Raw genomic sequence first — 15,650 nt, 5'->3', positions numbered from 1 at the left:
AACAGGAGGGCTGAGTCTCTGCCGATGGTTGTGGGGACACTGGACTGGGCTTCTGGAGTTCATACCCTACATATCTCTAGCAGTGCAGTGGCTCCATCTGCCGTAGGCTCCAGGGAACTGAAGATGATCTCTCACGGTAGAACCGATAACCTCCCCCCCAGTAAGATCACACACCAGGCCGGAGGTATAATAACAGGAACGGTTTATTGTCTGTACACCAACAGTGGTACACGGCAATCTTCTGCCCAATGCAGTCCTTCTCTCAGCTACCCACAGAAGGATGGTCCCTGGACCTTCACTACAGGCCAAGGGCACCCGCAGCAGTCCCAGCTCTTCCCCGCCCCTCTAACAGAGGCAGAGATATGGTCCACACTCACTCTCCCCCAGAGGGAAGAGGACCAGAGAAGGCCCAATAGTCAGGCTCTTGGCTGTGTGTGGAACAAAAACTGTGAGGCGCTTCCAAGAAAGGTGTAATAAATAAATATAGTGATAAATATAAATATATAGTGATTGATATCAATAGTGCTCAAAAATAATGATAGTAAAATTCGCTGCTCAACCCTCTTAGGAGAAGATCCGGTTTCTCCTCTCTTGACGGTTTGGAAGAAGCTTGTGGGGAGCGCAGATTTTCACCATATGAAAGGAAGAGAATATATAATAGTGTAATATGTCCAAACACCTGTGGCAATATGTATGGGGATCGAGATTAAGAGCTCACATTCTCACAGTTAAAATACAGCATTGGAAGACAATCTGAAGACTCTGTAGTTTGCAGGGGGGTCTTGCTTAGAGTACTCTCCCTGGTGTCAGTGGATCAAGCCATTAGCACCATGTGCATAGACACATAAAAATCAAAGCGCAGCAGCAGTATACACCATCTACCCCTCTCCCGGGATCGCGTCACGTCACTTCCGGTCCGTCGCGTCACTTCTGGTTTCGCGATCGATCTTGAAATGGGTCCACACGGGTTCTGGGGCATGGGTGGCACACTCTGGGTTGCTGCTGGTTTACGCGTTTCGCTGGCGTGGCAGCTTCATCGGGAGTCCGATCGGACTGGGATAATGTGAGTTCTTAATCTCGATCCCCATACATATTGCCACAGGTGTTTGGACATATTACACTATTATATATTCTCTTCCTTTCATATGGTGAAAATCTTGGCTGTGTGACCTGCCTCTCTCAAGGGGGTAGAGACACTGTTAAATTTGGGCGGCAACTGCCCTTAAGTACATCGGGAGGAGGGCACCAGGTCTGTCCCATGACATGCTCAGGCCTGATGTCACCGCCTCCCCCGTCACTCAAGTGCAGCACCAGGAGTGTGGGAAACCCATATTGGTTACTGGCAGGCCTGCTCTTACCGGGGCTTACTGCCAGTAGTAGGGCTGATTAGTAGCCATAGATGGCATGCCTACATAAGTAATACTAATGACTTCACCAGTAAGAATACCGTAACCAGGACGTTCACTGGTGCTGAAAATAGAGCTGTTCAGCTCTGGGGGACCCCTGGTGCTAATCCAAAATGGGGGCTAGTTAGGGTGGATTGCTACTTCAAAGGAGCAATTCAAGCAATATCCTAAACTTTTTTTTAAATAAATCAATACTGTAGTATTAGATAATACTAATACCTTTTTTATTTTAAATTTCAACTCTTCGTTCCATTTTTAATGAGTTCTCATATACAGATAATCCTTTGATTTCTATAGCAGACTTTAGCACACCTCCCCAGCAGTGCAAGATATTTGTAACACTTTCCTATTTGTGATAATTTGTTGCCAATTTTCCCAGCAGTTTGAGCTGCAAACTGTAACAATAGATGTTACCGTAGCAATATAAGAATACATTGTAGTTGCTAACTTACACTGACTGAAGGATTGATTTGAAACTGAAAGGCAGCCATTTAGTGATCCCTGAGAAACATGATTTTGCAGATCGATCACGGGAGAACTAATCGATCGGCTGCTTGGGTAATTCGTTTTCAATAAAAGCAATCAAAGGCTCATATATTAAAACAAAACAAATGTTTAATTTTTTTATTTTAAGCTGCTTGGATTCTTTAAATATATCAGTTTGACTAATGAAGGAACCAAAATTACAGTTAAAGGAAACAATTTACCTGGGTCTTTGAGGACAGGCAAACAGTGTTATGACCAAAGATATTTGATAAATATTTTTTTTTACCATGGACATGTTTACACAATATACTTATACAGCTCAACCCCATTATAACGCGATCAGTTACAACGCGAATCTGCTTATAACGCGATGCAAGTGTGGCTCCCAATTTTCGTATTTATGAATACTTTACAACACGATTATTGGTATCTTAATTTATTGTACAATGCATACAATTGTACATGATTTAAAACGCGATCCTCTTATAGCGCGATGTGATTCTTTGGACCCCAAACACAGCGTTATAAGGGGGTTGAGCTGAACTTTTTTTTAACCTTTAATGCATATCACTGACCTTTGTCCTGGGAGGGACTGCCCTTTTAAAATACAGAAATGGTTAATGCCTCATTCATTATCATCATGATCGTACCAAAACATATTTTTCATAGTTCACATTCACTGAATCTGTAGCTGGTTTTCTGCCATTCTTTTCATTTTACAGCACCATCAGATTATACAGCTGGTTGAAAACTATGCAGCTAATGTCATGTACTGTACTGTATGTTATGTACACATTATTTGCTTTTATAAATGATCCCCTTGAGCTGCTTACAGCTACAAAAAAAATTCTGCATTCTTTAAATAAGCCGCTTTCTAACCTTATATCAACTGCTAAGTGGGTAAAAATGGTGTTAAACCTGTCTGCTGAGTAGAAATACTCCGGGAAGTGAGTGAGCAGGTCTGACCACAGGGAATTTATTTAGCTATTTTCTCTTTTAAGGAAGAAAGAGGGTCATGCACAGTACAAATATCATAGTTACAGCAGAAGTCTCCCCTGCGTGATATTTTTTTTGTAACTTAATTATTTATTTAAATTTGTTAGATACACAAAGGGAAGGGGGTACAGAAAAAAAGAGAAATGGGGGGAGGGGGTGGAGTGGTACCACAACTTTAACAGCAGGGTCAAAAAAACAGAAATATTATATATATCTAAACGCCAAACCACCATCACTCCATACATTACACAAAATAACCAGCTCTCTGAGAGAAATACAACCCTCGGTCCATAAAATCACAAAAAAAAATCACCTATTCCCCCTAGTGTTCCAGGGCTCCTGAAATTTCGGAAATTTTCTAGAGTTGTGTCTCACAAAGGCTGTTAATCTTTCCACGGATTGCACCTGGTTTATTCTCGAGATAATCTCTCTCCTGGAGGGGGGTTGGGGCTTTTTCCAGGCCCCTGCGATTGAGCGTCTCGCTGCGGTCAGAATATATAACAATAGTTTAGATTTGTTTTCATTTACATTATCTAGCGGCTTACCCAGTAATCCGGTCTAGGGGGATTCTTATCCCAATAGTTTCTCCCACCTGGTTCTGCTATATTCGCCAGAATCTCTGTATTTTGGGACAAAACCACCAGATATGGGCCATATCCTCGACACCCCCGCAACCCCTCCAGCAGACATTCGTAGTCGTTGGATAAATCTGCCTCAATCTCTGGGGCGTCAGATACCATCTGAACATAACTTTATATATATTCTCTTTAGATATTGTGCAAATTGAGGTATTCGTTGCATTGATCCAAACATTTTGCCAATCTCCCAGGGAATCTCTACCTAGAAATTACGGGTCCATTGGTCCATATAGTGGTGTATGCAATGGGCCCTGAAATCCCAGAGAACAAGGATTTGGTACAAAATTTAAATAAGACCCCACTGATAGCTTCTTTTTCTACATAGTTCTTCAAACACAGAACACTCTGGGAAAGACCCATCCAGGGAGAAAATGAGAAACTTACAGAAATCTAAACACCTCAGCGCCTGTGAAAGAGTATCTCTGGCAAAAATCTCTGAAGCTTAGTAGCTTACCGTTCAAAAGCATATCCCCCACTTCTCTAATATTTGTACTTTTCCATAGATCAAAAGTATTGCATTGTATGTCTTTATTTATATAGCGCCATTAATGTACATAGCACTTCACAGTAGTAATACACGTGGTAATCAAATAAATAACAGATAATATAAATAACAGATAAATTGGCCTGCTGATGAATTGGCCTCTGATGAATGGGCCTCTCATAGGGTGGACGGGCTTTCAACTGACCCTTTATTTAATTTGAAATAGTCTACCAAAATATTTCCTATTTGTTCCTCGATCGCCGACTGATTAAAAAGCGAGCCGTTTAGGCGCCACTGGAACACCTTGGGCCTAATAAAGGGGGGTTTCAGGATCATTTAAACTGGGGCGTGATCGGACCATGTTATTAGACCGATACCTTTCTGGGCGACCCGATTAAAAGGTTCGCCGAGACAAATATATAATCAATTCTTGTATACACATCGTGAGGGGGAGAATAAAATGTATAATCTCGTTGTTTCTTGTTTTTCATACGCCAGGCGTCTACAAGTGTGAGATATTTTACAAGTTTCTTCAAATGTTTTGCTTTGTTAAAAACTTTGTTTGCTAACTTTTGTCGTGGAGAAACGGATCTGTCCAGATTGGGGTTTAGGATCATATTAAATTCTCCTCCAGAAATTATATCCATGGGGGGGACTCCTCTATTTCCTGTAAAATTTATTTCAGAAAATCAATTTGTTGATCGTTTGGAGTGTATATATTAACCAAGGTTAATCTAACCCCAGAAAGGGGACCCCTAACCATTATAAATCTTTCCCGTATCTCTTTTCTTTTTGGAGTAAGAAGAAAAATAAGCTATGGGGTAAGTACCCCAAAAAGTGTTAGGGGGTCCTGGTTATTAAAATGAGTTTCCTGAAGAAACAAAATGTCTGCCTGCATCCTATTAAATTCTCTCAGGGCTAGTCTCCTTTTGTTATGTGAGTTTAGTCCCTTTACATTTAAAGAGACAATTTTTATGGGCTGTTGAGTAGTCATAGGAAACCGATTAAAACTCGCTCAAGGCCCAATAGTCAGGCTCTTGGCTGTGTGTGGAACAAAAATTGTGAGGCGCTTCCAAGAAAGGTGTAATAAATAAATATAGTGATAAATATAAATATATAGTGATTGATATCAATAGTGCTCAAAAATAATGATAGTAAAATTCGCTGCTCAACCCTCTTAGGAGAAGATCCGGTTTCTCCTCTCTTGACTGTTTGGAAGAAGCTTGTGGGGAGCGCAGATTTTCACCATATGAAAGGAAGAGAATATATAATAGTGTAATATGTCCAAACACCTGTGGCAATATGTATGGGGATCGAGATTAAGAACTCACATTCTCACAGTTAAAATACAGCATTGGAAGACAATCTGAAGACTCTGTAGTTTGCAGGGGGGTCTTGCTTAGAGTACTCTCCCTGGTGTCAGTGGATCAAGCCATGACACATAAAAATCAAAGCGCAGCAGCAGTATACACCATCTACCCCTCTCCCGGGATCGCGTCGCGTCACTTTCGGTCCGGCCCGTCGCGTCACTTCTGGTTTCGCGATCGATCTTGAAATGGGTCCACACGGGTTCTGGGGCATGGGTGGCACACTCTGGGTTGCTGCTGGTTCACTCTACGCGTTTCGCTGGCGTGGCAGCTTCATCGGGAGTCCGATCGGACTGGGAGAATGTGAGTTCTTAATCTCGATCCCCATACATATTGCCACTGGTGTTTGGACATATTACACTATTATATATTCTCTTCCTTTCATATGGTGAAAATCTTGGCTGTGTGACCTGCCTCTCTCAAGGGGGTAGAGACACTGTTAAATTTGGGCGGCAACTGACCTTAAGTACATCGGGAGGATTGCACCAGGTCTGTCCCATGACATGCTCAGGCCTGATGTCACCGCCTCCCCCGTCACTCAAGTGCAGCACCAGGAGTGTGGGAAACCCATATTGGTTACTGGCAGGCCTGCTCTTACCGGGGCTTTCTGCCAGTAGTAGGGCTGATTAGTAGCCATAGATGGCATGCCTACATAAGTAATACTAATGACTTCACCAGTAAGAATACCGTAACCAGGACGTTCACTGGTGCTGAAAATAAAGCTGTTCAGCTCTGGGGGACCCCTGGTTCTAATCCAAAATGGGGGCTAGTTAGGGTGGATTGCTACTTCAAAGGAGCAATTCAAGCAATATCCTAAACTTTTTTTTTTAAATAAATCAATACTGTAGTATTAGATAATACTAATACCTATTTTATTTTAAATTTCAACTCTTCGTTCCATTTTTAATGAGTTCTAATATACAGATAATCCTTTGATTTCTATAGCAGACTTTAGCACACCTCCCCAGCAGTGCAAGATATTTGTAACACTTTCCTATTTGTGATAATTTGTTGCCAATTTTCCCAGCAGTTTGAGCTGCAAACTGTAACAATAGATATTACCGTAGCAATATAAGAGTACATTGTAGTTGCTAATTTACACTGACTGAAGGATTGATTTGAAACTGAAAGGCAGCCATTTAGTGATCCCTGAGAAACGTGATTTTGCAGATCGATCACGGGAGAACTAATCGATCGGCTGCTTGTGTAATTCGTTTTCAATAAAAGCAATCAAAGGCTCATATATTAAAACAAATGTTTAATTTTTTATTTTAAGCTGCTTGGATTCTTTAAATATATCAATTTGACTAATGAAGGAACCAAAATTACAGTTAAAGGAAACAATTTACCTGGGTCTTTGAGGACTGGCAAACAGTTTTATGACCAAAGATATTTGATAAATATTTTTTTTTTACCATGGAAAAGTTTACACAATATACTTATACAGCTCAACCCCATTATAACGCGATCAGTTACAACGCGAATCTGCTTATAACGCGATGCAAGTGTGGCTCCCAATTTTCGTATTTATGAATACTTTACAACACGATTATTGGTATCTTAATTTATTGTACAATGCATACAATTGTACATGATTTAAAACGCGATCCTCTTATAGCGCGATGTGATTCTTTGGACCCCAAACACAGCGTTATAAGGGGGTTGAGCTGAACTTTTTTTAAACCTTTAATGCATATCACTGACCTTTGTCCTGGGAGGGACTGCCCTTTTAAAATACAGAAATGGTTAATGCCTCATTCATTATCATCATGATCGTACCAAAACATATTTTTCATAGTTCACATTCACTGAATCTGTAGCTGGTTTTCTGCCATTCTTTTCATTTTACAGCACCATCAGATTATACAGCTGGTTGAAAACTATGCAGCTAATGTCATGTACTGTACCGTATGTTATGTACACATTATTTGCTTTTATAAATGATCCCCTTGAGCTGCTTACAGCTACAAAAAAAATTCTGCATTCTTTAAATAAGCCGCTTTCTAACCTTATATCAACTGCTAAGTGGGTAAAAATGGTGTTAAACCTGTCTGCTGAGTAGAAATACTCCGGGAAGTGAGTGAGCAGGTCTGACCACAGGGAATTTATTTAGCTATTTTCTCTTTTAAGGAAGAAAGGGGGTCATGCACAGTACAAATATCATAGTTACAGCAGAAGTCTCCCCTGCGTGATATTTTTTTTGTAACTTAATTATTTATTTAAATTTGTTAGATACACAAAGGGAAGGGGGTACAGAAAAAAAGAGAAATGGGGGGAGGGGGTGGAGTGGTACCACAACTTTAACAGCAGAGTCAAAAAAACAGAAATATTATATATATCTCAACGCCAAACCACCATCACTCCATAGATTACACAGAATAACCAGCTCTCTGAGAGAAATACAACCCTCGGTCCATAAAATCACAAAAAAAAATCACCTATTCCCCCTAGTGTTCCAGGGCTCCTGAAATTTCGGAAATTTTCTAGAGTTGTGTCTCACAAAGGCTGTTAATCTTTCCACGGATTGCACCTGGTTTATTCTCGAGATAATCTCTCTCCTGGAGGGGGGTTGGGGCTTTTTCCAGGCCCCTGCGATTGAGCGTCTCGCTGCGGTCAGAATATATAACAATAGTTTAGATTTGTTTTCATTTACATTATCTAGCGGCTTACCCAGTAATCGGGTCTAGAGGGATTCTTATCCCAATAGTTTCTCCCACCTGGTTCTGCACTATTCGCCAGAATCTCTGTATTTTGGGACAAAACCATCAGATATGGGCCATATCCTCGACACCCCCGCAACCCCTCCAGCAGACATTCGTAGTCGTTGGATAAATCTGCCTCAATCTCTGGGGCGTCAGATACCATCTGAACATAACTTTATAGAACAAGGATTTGGTACAAAATTTAAATAAGACCCCACTGATAGCTTCTTTTTCTACATACTTCTTCAAACACAGAACACTCTGGGAAAGACCCATCCAGGGAGAAAATGAGAAACTTACAGAAATCTAAACACCTCAGCGCCTGTGAAAGTGTATCTCTGGCAAAAATCTCTGCAGCTTAGTAGCTTACCATTCAAAAGCATATCCCCCACTTCTCTAATATTTGTACTTTTCCATAGATCAAAAGTATTGCATTGTATGTCTTTATTTATATAGCGCCATTAATGTACATAGCACTTCACAGTAGTAATACACGTGGTAATCAAATAAATAACAGATAATATAAATAACAGATAAATTGGCCTGCTGATGAATTGGCCTCTCATAGGGTGGACGGGCTTTCAACTGACCCTTTATTTAATTTGAAATAGTCTACCAAAATATTTCCTATTTGTTCCTCGATCGCCGACTGATTAAAAAGCGAGCCGTTTAGGCGCCACTGGAACACCTTGGGCCTAATAAAGGGGGGTTTCAGGATCATTTCAACTGGGGCGTGATCGGACCATGTTATTGGACCGATACCTTTCTGGGCGACCCGATTAAAAGGTTCGCCGAGACAAATATATAATCAATTCTTGTATACACATCGTGAGGGGGAGAATAAAATGTATAATCTCGTTGTTTCTTGTTTTTCATACGCCAGGCGTCTACAAGTGTGAGATATTTTACAAGTTTCTTCAAATGTTTTGCTTTGTTTAAAAACTTTGTTTGCTAACTTTTGTCGTGGAGAAACGGATCTGTCCAGATTGGGGTTTAGGATCATATTAAAATCTCCTCCAGAAATTATATCCATGGGGGGGACTCCTCTATTTCCTGTAAAATTTATTTCAGAAAATCAATTTGTTGATCGTTTGGAGTGTATATATTAACCAAGGTTAATCTAACCCCAGAAAGGAGACCCCTAACCATTATAAATCTGCCCCGTATCTCTTTTCTTTTTGGAGTAAGAAGAAAAATAAGCTATGGGGTAAGTACCCCAAAAAGTGTTAGGGGGTCCTGGTTATTAAAATGAGTTTCCTGAAGAAACAAAATGTCTGCCTGCATCCTATTAAATTATCTCAGGGCTAGTCTCCTTTTGTTATGTGAGTTTAGTCCCTTTACATTTAAAGAGATTATTTTTATGGGCAGTTGAGTAGTCATAGGAAACCGATTAAAACTCGCTCTCTAGTCATCGTGCAATGTGGGATTGGGTGTGGGTGCGAGGATGTCGTTAAATGACTTACTACGGTCAACTTTGAGAGCGGGAAGGTGAGTCCTCCTCGAAGATCTGTGGTGGTACTGGGGTGGGGGGGGGGGGGAAGGGAAACAAAAACAGTGAATGACAACAATAGAGAATATATGGGGGCGGGATGGATCTATTATACATCCTAAAACCTTTTAAATTGTTGATCCTTATGCGGACCAAAGTAAAGGGCAAAATAAAAAGCCCAAATCAGGAGGGGCACGAGCTTCGGGGATTCCGGAGCACTCCGAACTCCGCTGAAGGACTCCTGCATACTGTAACCTTCAAACTTCTTAACCTCCCAACTTGAACCCCAATCATAAAAACTGCAAAGGAAAAACAATACCTTCGGTTCAAGTGACAACATAAAGCTCTTACGTTAACTGTTTCCACTCTCCCTATGAGGTAGACGGCTAGTAACAATAATAACTGGGAGAATGGTACAGAACCTTGAAAAAAAACTTTCGTAACCAGAATACATTTTTAAACAAAAATAACATTGAGACTGAAGAAAAGTAATCTTTCTCTAAAGTTTCTTATGCTGCCTCTAGGTCCAGCGGGACCTCAGGGGGACATCGAGAATGTCAAACCTCGCCTGGGAGAAAAGTTTGCAGCGGATCATATATTCTGATCCGCCAACCTCCTCCACCAGCTAAGCTGGCTTGGCTAAAGTGAAAGGACCTTCATCTCGATCAGGTCGGATGGACGAAGTCAGAAGCTTCTGGACGGTCCTCTCTTTCACTCCACAGAGCAGCTTCCAGTCGTCGGCCCACACAGTCGGACACAGTCGGAGGCCCACCGGAGCTTCTCACCACCTCACCACTGCCCAAAGCCTCAGTTGCTCTGCTCAGCAGAGCCTGCACCTGTCTCATAAGCTCTTTAATGCCTGCCATCGGCGTACTAAGGTGACCTAAAACTTGGTTACTGCTGCTCTGGCACATGTGACACATTTCCACACCTCACTCTGCTGCTTTCTGCAACTGCTTGTCTATTTCAAAACAACCCCTTTCAAGACATCACCCCCACCATGAGACACACCAACCCACGGCCCTAACATAAGCCTATTGGAGGCAAAGGGGTGTATAGAAAAAAACAAATTCGGGGAATGCTAATTTAAAAAAGAATAATTGTTTTTCAAGTTTGTCATGAGTTTACAACAATAAGAAGAACAACTACTTCACACCACCAACAGGATGCAACAGCAAACTAGACAGCTACATAGAGAGCTTCAGATTGCGAGTTTCCTCGCTGGCAGAAAACAGCAGAAAACAATCATGTACAATCTTTTCTCCATGAAAAAACTGCAATCAAATCTCTGAATTAACCACAACATCACCATCAAACCAGCAAATAAAGGAGGTGCAGTGGTGGTTATGAACACAAATAAATACATAGAATAAGGTAACAGATAACTCACAGACAACATCTACTACAAGAAACTAACCCAAGATACAGCATATGAATATACAAAAGAACTCAAGAATCATTCAATCATTCCCTAATCACCTGCAACCAGAATTGGAGCTACTAATACCTATCTGTAACAACCCAGGCGTTAGTATCTTCTACATGCTTCACAAATTCCATAAACCAAGAAACCCTGGCAGACCAATTATAACCGGTATGGATACACTGAACAAATATCAGGCCTAGTGGAGAATATCCTCAAACCACTAGTCACAAACACCAACAGCTTCATACACATATTTCCTCAATAAACTTAACATCAAACTAATGGGGAGTGTAATGGCTGCCAGGATGGCACCACGCTATGCTAATTTTTATGGCAGGTCTGGAACAGAGATTCATAATACCATGTCTCTTACAAATATTACAGATACATTGATGATCTATTTATAATATGGACAGAGTGAAGAAAATCTAAAAAAAAATGTCATGAGTCCTTTAATACATTTCACAGACTTTCGACTAGGGGGAGGGTGGGGACCGGAACGCCTTTTCTCTGTGGTGATTGACAATACTGCAGAGAAGACTATAAAGATTAATAAAACATATGCATTACAAACTACAGGACTGAAAGAGTGTCTGAGTGAGTAAATGCACTTTCTCTGAAAACAATGAATGAGCTTGAAGCAGGTGAGTCTGATTTATATCCCAGTCTTAGCTCTCTGTGACCTTGGGTAAGTCCCTTTATCTCCCTGTGCCTTAGGCACCAAAAAATTAGATTATAAAAGCTATGTGGCAGGGACTCAATTAGCCTGCAAAGGTCTATGTACAGCACTGTCAGCATGATACAAGAAAACAAACAAACAAATAAAAACAATATTATTGTATGGCTTGGTTGCACTTTTAAATTCTTCATAACAGAAAAATCTGCAACAGACGGCAGACCGGGGAGGAAATAGCAGTTTTCTTTTAGGTTTAGATTATAGCAGGCACATAAATATTTCATAAGGTAAAGACAGTTGGTTTGGTATCAGCGTTACTTCCTGGTTTTTAAATCTCCTGCATTACATGGGCCAAAAGGAAGTCGGATGACATTGCAGCTTCCTATTGACTTGGGACGTAAATAATGTGGGATATTAAAACCGCCATATTGTTTCCCCTGGAGGGAACTGAACACCGGTACCAATCCATTAAGTATCTCAGCGATATGGCTTTCATGAATAAGTGGTTAAGATGTGGGTTTTTTTCTTCAAATCTACCACTAGTGAATTTAGCCCATACAGTATATCTCTATCTAATATGGTGTAAACAGGGGAAATGAACTGTTGATGATAGCCTAACTCTCATTCAAGTGGATGGACTTTGGTAAATCATTAATTGCCTGTATGTTACCTTACTTCTTAAAACGCTAGTCCGATCCTCCTCTCTTTATTTAATTGTATGTGCAGTGTGGAAGCTGTGCCTGTGCATTACAGCCATCACCAAGTTGCCTCTGTATATCTGCTACCAGATTGCTCAGGTAAGCAGATGTCACAAATTACGTTTAGCCTAGATGTATTTGTTGTCAACAGCCTTAGAAAAATAACTGAATGTGACGTTTAAAACAAATTCTCATTAATTCCAGTAAATATTTTCAGACGTTTAGTGACTGACTGCATGTCATGGGGAACAGGAGAAGTTTTTCATACAGTATATCGAAATCCTTCGGGTATAAGAACCATATTTAGGTGATTGGAACACGGCGCAGTCATCACCAATCTCAAGAACCATCTACAGTTCATGCATTTATTCTATTAGGTTTTTAAACCCCAAACCCTAGCAGCACTCACTCAATGAGGTTGTATAAAAAAGATACCATATTTGTTCTGTCTTCAGCGCTGTTTTTTTTTTCCCGTTGTGCCAAAGTTACCCTTACCCTAGTTTTTGTTTTCTTTGATAATATGGAAAGTGTACTATAACTGTCATTCAACCTGTTGCCTCGGCAACTATTCTTCCCAGACCCCCAGGGTTTTGGTATGTTTTCTCCCTCCCTAGCACTTGGTAAAGTCCAGCTCTATTTCCTGCTTGGTCAGTTTGCAGTGCTTGCTTTTCAAGCTTGCAGCCACCGCTAAGTGGTCTCCCCAAACTGCTCTCCCTGTAATAGCATTGTTTTGTCACCTTCTCCTAATTTATGCATCCCCAACTTTTTCTATTAATTTCTGTTTGTGCTTGTGATTAAAATTTATTGAGGCCTATGACAGAACAATATTACTTCCTTATACTAGTGACCACCTGAAGTACAGAAGGCCTGAAGCATTGTCTGTATACATTGAACATACATACACATGGTGAAATGATTGAATTACGAAGCTTAATTGACAAACCGGTGTTAATAAATGTTTTGAATGTTCAGAGTTTCATGATGTTCAGAGGCAGGAGTGGGATGCTGGAAGAGTTTTGTCACTTAGGGATAGATCACGAAGCTTCGTTAAATCAGTTAGAATCATGTGACATTATCTAAAAGAGGAACCGCTATCATTTTCTCTGAGTTAACATCTTATTTACCAAGGTAATTATATGGAAGAAATAATGGCCGTAAATCAGCCGATTAGACTAGTTTAAACGTTTGACTTTTTAATAAATGAATGCCTTAGTTGCCCATTTGGTCATCTAGTCATGGGCATCACATGGCTGGCTAACTGATGTATGAGTACTACATTATTACTATCTATTGTATTAAAAAGTTGATAAAAACTATTTGATGAATTTTTGGTATCAATTCTAGGTATTCTCACTCTCTCTCTTCCCACTCCAACAAAAGCCTTATTTCAGGGTCCTCGTGTAATGCCAAATTAGCATCTCCTTAAGAATAATGGGCATTAAAATAACTCTCCTCACTTACAGGAGTAAATCCTGCTTAACGTCACGTTATTTCTCCTTGTGAATTCTGCATTATGTTTAACGTCCATTAGGTTAATGTCACGATAAGCTAGCAGAACTTAATGAATCTGGCACTCAGAGATGATTCAACGTGTCAAAATCCGATCTGCGGATTTTCGGCGCTGGTTTCACTAAAATCCAATCAACACACTGAAATCTGAAGGTCGATTGGGAACAATTTTTTTAATGTGGAATCCACTATCGGATTTAATCTTAAATCCTATTCCGGATTCTTATAAATCCATCATGCGGATCGTGTGTGTGTGTGTGTGTGTGTGTGTGTGTGTGTGTGTGTGTGTGAACAGAAGTAGGCAAGATCCACATTATGTTATATGACCAATTATTTATTTCTGTGTCTCTTGTCATCACGCTGCCTTTGTTTAGCTTCACATCCGCCAGGTAGTGAGATAGTATAAGCTTCTCTGGGCACAGTTACATGTCAAAATAAATCTGATTAACAGTATTTTTTCACATTTGGCAGAGATGTACATATTAATTACCAGACCCCACAACAATAACTGCTGATGCAAGAATTGAACCCGCCGCATTTTGTATCTAAATTTAAACACAACACCTGCACTTCTGTAAATAACGTACCATTTACCTGTTTCCCCTGGCACCACGTATTTGCAATCTGATATGAAACGTGAGACCTGGGTAACAGCCTGGGAAGTCGCCCTTACAGGACAGTTGCCATTACCATGGCAGTAACATTGGGTAACCTATTGTAGCTGCAGCTTTTAAAAGCACTTAACGACAAGTATAATTCATATGCAAATTGTGACTCTGCTGTGGCTAACAATAATAATTCACTCTCCAATCTAAATGCCATTGTAAAAGAAAAACAATAATAAAAAAAACAAAGAGACATGCATAATATATATTTCCCTTTTAAACATTTTACTTCTAGTCACACAAATCCTGCTTGTTGTTTTCCCTTTAAAAGACTGTCCTCTTTCAAGTTCCTGGTGGTTTACATCTTTAGTTTGCAAATAAGTCAAGTGATCTGTTTAAGGTGAGAACGCTTCCTGGTTGCCAGAGGTACGTTGCATGACCTGCTGGTGTGTCTTATGTTCCTGGCGTTATGACAGGAAGAACAAAGGAAGGGATAGAGCAGGTGGAGAGAAATAAGTCAGAGAAAGCCAGAGACTGGGAACTACCCTGTTACCTTCCTCACATGCTATAAAGAAATAAGATCTGAAAACGTACCCGTATAGTAAGAATGAACATGGGTGAATGTGAAGCAGGGAATTTGTGAATGGAAAAAAGTGTTAACAACTTTGAAGATAGAGAGAGGAAAAGCAACAGAAATCAAGGGAAAAAAGGAGAGCAGAAAGGCGGTGGAAGCTGAAGAGAAATGGACGAGGAATATCGTAACATGATAAAGCTTTCAACATCTGAATGTGTAATGGATTGCCAATGATCTCATGAAAGAGAAATCTTATCAGGTACATTTTATTTAAATAATGTGTCGCTTTGGTGGCAGGTGGATAGATTTATTATTATTATTAATAATAATAATAATAATAATAATGTAATGGCAGTATAAACAAGGTATAAATGGCACACCACTGTTAAGAAAAATTAAACAAAGTAATTACTTTTGGTGCTTACCTCGTGCTGATCCCGGCGTCCCAAAGCTGGATCCTATGTAACAGTAGTAAAAAGAAAAATAGAACGAGCACACAAAAGATTTGGATGTTTTAAAATACTAAATGTATTTATGCATCAGAGTTAGTACAGGTAACGTTTCAGGACCCTTGGTCTGAGGAAAGGACCAAGG

The 15,650-nt window shown here is 40.2% G+C and overlaps 1 protein-coding gene across 2 annotated transcripts in view; it reads left to right on the top strand.

The window, feature by feature from the left end:
- The first annotated feature begins 14,853 nt into the window (after window positions 1-14,853).
- The window catches only part of FAM83E (family with sequence similarity 83 member E), an 80,048-nt gene continuing 79,251 nt past the window's right edge, over window positions 14,854-15,650 (top strand). Inside the window, exon 1 of one of the 2 annotated variants that reach the window (XM_075605343.1) lies at window positions 14,854-15,315. The gene's annotated coding sequence lies outside the window, so the exon portion shown is untranslated. The remainder of the gene's footprint in view (window positions 15,316-15,650) is intronic. The other variant, XM_075605342.1, reaches the window with a different exon arrangement.

Source organism: Ascaphus truei, chromosome 6 (genome assembly GCF_040206685.1).
Source record: "Ascaphus truei isolate aAscTru1 chromosome 6, aAscTru1.hap1, whole genome shotgun sequence".
Classification (NCBI taxonomy): Eukaryota; Metazoa; Chordata; class Amphibia; order Anura; family Ascaphidae; genus Ascaphus; species Ascaphus truei.
Note: the sequence above shows the minus strand (reverse complement) of the source record. Positions and strands in the feature narration are given on the sequence as shown.